Source organism: Odocoileus virginianus, chromosome 11, assembly GCF_023699985.2.
Source record: "Odocoileus virginianus isolate 20LAN1187 ecotype Illinois chromosome 11, Ovbor_1.2, whole genome shotgun sequence".
In the NCBI taxonomy this organism is placed as follows: domain Eukaryota; kingdom Metazoa; phylum Chordata; class Mammalia; order Artiodactyla; family Cervidae; genus Odocoileus; species Odocoileus virginianus.
Genome location: NC_069684.1, coordinates 25098068 through 25102909, shown reverse-complemented (window position 1 = coordinate 25102909; position 4842 = coordinate 25098068). Strand labels below are relative to the sequence as shown.

At 44.5% G+C, this 4842-nt stretch overlaps 1 pseudogene; it reads right to left on the bottom strand.

Moving 5' to 3' along the window:
- Positions 1-257: 257 nt before the first annotated feature.
- On the bottom strand, positions 258-2402 carry LOC139037371 (PRAME family member 27-like; annotated as a pseudogene).
- Between the last annotated feature and the right edge of the window lie 2440 nt (positions 2403-4842).

Genomic DNA, 4842 nt, shown 5'->3' with positions numbered 1-4842 from the left:
CTTAACAACCTTAACAACATTTCAGTCAACTCAGGCATGACTCTAACAAGAGTATCTCAAGCCCGTTTCCCCCAAAGAAATTTAGGTTCACATTTTCAACTCTATAGGATACATGACCCCAGAAGTCATATCAAGTCCCCAAGCCAACATTTCCCCCTGCAATCCTGCACCTCTACTGGATCACCTTAGCTTTTCCCACTTGAAGTAAGCAGATGTGAAAAACCATTGATCTCTGCTCCTATACAATGCCACTGTACCTACATTTTAGTTTCCAAGAAAGCTTTTGATAGAGGCATCAAAAAGGCAAAACTATTGCAGTGATAGGTAATGGGTTCCATGTGATAGAATATGTCATCACTGCAGTGAAGAAAAGGGCTGGAGCTAAGCCAGATGGTGCTGGGCTGTCCTAAGACTTTCAGAATCTCCTTCAACCCAGCTTGAAGTCTCCCTTGGAGTAAAACTCCTTGAAAGCTATAACTTTCCCAAGGGGCGGGATAAAACTCTTTACTTAAATTGGGCAGCACAGCGGTGTGGAACGGCAGCTTCTCCATGGCAGCCATGGATAGGATGTTCCCTCACTTACTGAAGGACCGGAGCTGGAAGCAGAGGCTCAGGGCAGGCAGGATGGCCTCAAGTTTGGAGTCCAAGATCCCACACTCATCTAGCCCAGTTCCCAGACAGTGGCTGCTACTTTCTCCAGCAGAATTTGAAGGATTGCAGGCCTAAAGTTGGTTACAACGACCCCACTCAGATCCAGACCTTTTAGCTGACTGATGCTCGGACACTGGGACAGATGGGTCAAGTCTGATTCTGTGAGCAGGCAGTGCATTATTGCGAGGTTTTCTAAGCCAGTCTTCAGGCATCTGAGGGGAAATCTAGAAATTAGGTCTGAGAAATCAGGGAGTCAAGTGACCTCCAGGTAGGAGACAAATGATTTGACTAAAGTCAAGGTCTTTCTAACCACCTTCAGAAGGTTAGTACCTGGATGTCCAGTCTCATTTTAGCCTGAGACCCTTCACCTTCACTGTATGACTGGGTCAAATTCCCAGAACCTGGAAAATTCCTTTCATCATCTCTCAAGCAGAGTACAACATATTCCACTTCTTTAAGAGGATGAATCAAGATAATGGATTTTCTATAACAAGCTCATAGAAGAGCCTGACACCTTGTCTCAATAAAGAGTAGACATCACTGAATTGTTATATTGGGGAGGAAGAAAAAATTCTCTCAAACCAGGCTTTTCTTCAATCATTTCTTGGTCCCAAGATTTCCTTACATCTTGTTAAGATAAGGCACCTCAGTGACATGAATAGAGAACCAACCTGGGCAAAACCCACAACATTAGCTAAGGTTGACAGTCAGCAGGGGCTCACTTACGTCCCTGCATCATCTGTAAATCACCTGCAGCTTTTTACTGTCCTTTTGGCTCCCATCATTTCCAGAATCTTTATTAAGATATATGGAGCAGAAAACAATCTTTTGAAGACAGGCAATATGAGACAAGCTCATTGTGGTCCCAGAGCTAGTGAGCTTAGAGCTTCTCTTTAAAAATGCCTAAGTCTAATGTGGTCTCCCCTCCTCCAGCGCCCCTCTTTCACTTTCCTATGTTCCTAAATCCTCTGAATACAGATACCCCTTCCTAAGGCAGAAATCACAACCCCTCCATCAGCAGATATGAACTCCCCAATCTGTAGCAGCTTAATAGTGTGTCCCTTTCCAGAGACTGGATCCAAGTTTGGTCTCCTACCTGATTTCTGTGGTCGTGTGATATCATACTTCAGGATAGAGCTGCAAAGGAGAACATGCAAATAACCTGCTAGTGCGGTGTTCACTGTTAGTCAGTGGTGCCAGTCTCACCTGAGCATCTGGTCCAGACGGCCACGGAGGAAGGAGGGACACTCCATAGAGTGATCCCAGAGGCGGTGCAGCTTGAGGAACTGAGAGGTAAATTGGACAGCTTGCTGCTCCTACTCCTCAAAGGCAGACACAAGAATGGGGGAGAGGATGAGTCTCTGTACACTGCGCATCTGACCCAGGAGTGGAGCAAACAGGCTCAGGGTGGACAGCTGCCAGATGCAATTCACTTGCACCTCCTGGAGACTGTCTAGTGGCATTAAATACAGAAACTTCATAATGTTTTTGATGGGGATTGACTCAATCGTCAGCTTCTTACAGCACAGGTGTATCGAATCTTTTCTATCTGCTATCCACCAGATGAGGTAGGTGAGGAATTCATCCTTGGTCCTTTCCTTGAGACAAAGTTCTATGAACACCTCCAAGGGAGCCAAGGGTCTTCCTTTCCTTAAACTGCCCTCAGACACTGGTGCCATCAGTGAGCTTGAGGACCCATGGTCCATGTCTCCAGACCACATGCTCCAGAAGTTCTGGCCAGTATTCCTTAAATCCAGCACCTGCAGTCTGCACCTCCTAATAGGAAACAGTAGATTGAATAGGATGGTTTAAGATACATACTGAATGAAACCACAGCCTCCAAATTGAGACAATACTCAGACTTCCTACCTGTGCTTATACTTCGCCCTTCTAACATCAGCAGTTGTCTTGCCCTCTTCCCTCTCTGCGCCACTTTCCTCTGTCTCCTTTTCCCCTTCCATCCTCCCAGCTTTTCCATTTCTACTATCTTTAGCATCCCTGGGAGGAAATGGCGGTATATTCTCCTAGACTCCCTTGCATCTTAGGCACTCCTACACTTCTTGAAAGCATTTCCCAAAGTGAGCTCAGCTATGGCCAAGTCTGTGTTTCTTCATTGGCATCATCAGAAGCCTCTGGTTCATCCCTTGGCCATCCACTCTCCCTGACACCAGCAGTCTCTTCAGAGAAGTCTTTAAACTTGCCAGTGTACCTGGATCAGACTCACCTTGGGTGAACCTTGTGGGTGAGCAAGGCATTAAGCCCATCCAGGATTGCTTCTAAAGCTCCCTTGTGAGGTGTGTGCATCGGGCCCCCCAGAGGCAGATGGACAAAGGGCCAGGCTTGCACCATGGCCTTCAGAGTCTCTGTGTGTCTCCCATAGAAGCCTTCATGAACAGTGGCGGGAAGAGCTCAGTGGGCAGAAACTCGAGCAGTGATAGCTGAGGCTTCATCCTTTAGCAGTCTCCCTGCTGCTAGTTCCAGGAGCCTAAGTGGGGTCTGGACACTCATTCTGACTCTGCTTCAAAAGGAAACCTGTGAAAGCTGTCAGGGAACAAGGCGTACTTCTCAGGCCAAGCATGAACACATATTAGTCTGTTTCCCAGCCTTCAGAGGAACAAACTCAGGGCCAAAGTCACTGCTGACAGGGGTGGAAGAGCCTCAAGTTTTCCCAGTTCCACTCTAAGCTCGGTGGACACAATGCCACGGCTCTGCCTCTTCTGGCATCAGAACAAGGATCCCACAAGTACCGAGGAGGGAGAAAGGTAACCACTGTTCTTCTTCCACTGTTTTGTGAATTATGTCCCACTGAGAAGTGGGTACCAAGGAACCTGAAACCTGATCCCCATCTTTTTGCAGTCCATCACTTACTGCCATAACTCTGGGAAGGGAGCTATCATGTGGACCAATGCAGCCTCCTTCCTCAGTTCCCAGTTAATCTGGCTGGTAAAGATTAAGAAGATAGCTCTAAAATGAATGCCGTTTGTGCACAAAGTATTCAAAAAATAGATTAAATGTCAAGAAATAAATTTCAAACAGATAAGTTGTTTTCCTTAAAAAGAATATCTGCTTGGTTAAAATATTTAAAATGATATAAACCAAAGTCCAAATCAATATTCTGGAGATTATAGCAACAGTAAACTGAGAGGCAAAACCAAAGCCTTAAATCTGTTCATCTGAAAAGAAAGTAAAAGGAAAACTCAAAAAGAAAAAAGAAAAGAAAAACCCCTTCCATCCAGAGTTGCTTATCACCATTTGAGACTTGCAGACCGTGGGTAAGATGAGAATGTCCTTTTATGAGGTTGGTAACTTACCAGCTATGCTATGGTTGGTGGGGTGCTCAGATCTCAGATCTGGTGGAGAACCCAGGAGTCACTCCAGAGGGAGAAATCTCTGCATCTCTTCTTCAATGCCTGAGATTTTTAGAGGCCTTTCCAATCGCATTGTCCCCCTTTCCAACTATTAACACCCAACCAGAGACAAATGCATGATTAGATTCCAGAGTGTCCATCAGGTTAATCCTGATTAGATCTTTGCCTATATCCAGGTGAAGTGATTGAATCAGATATTCATTCAGGAAAGAGTATTGAGAAGGGATGGATTCAAAGAATAATTCATTGATTCACTCCACAAATCTTGATTAAATTTCACTAACAGGAATAGTTTCAGCCTTGGGTATAAGAGACAAAGAAGGGTTTAAACAGTTTCTGAGATTAGAAATAAAAACCAAAATGAAGAGTAATCAATTATCGAGGGATTAATTAATTATTAATTAATTAATTATTGAGGGATTTTTGGCCATATCAAAACTATGAAACTGTTCCAGAATTGAAATAGTTTCCAAACAGTTGTGTCATTCCCCAAAGAAGCATCACGAAGTTGTCCCTGTATCAGAATGTCAATTAGGTGTTATGCAGGTAACATAGGAGATTGTGAGCTAATTCAGGAAGAAAAGGAAATGAAATTGGGGATGTGGTTAGTCCTCCAGAGTTAAGTCAGGCTTATTTAAAGCAGGTCAGGTCAAAATCACAATAAGAAGTAAGAGTGAGGGCTGGACATTGTGGAACTGGGCATTCCTAAAGGTGTATTGAATCTTTCTATCTGCCATCCACTAGCAGAATGACTCAAGTGTGAAGTGTGGCATCACATGACCACAGAAATCAAGGTAGGAGGCCAAACTTGGATCCAGACCTT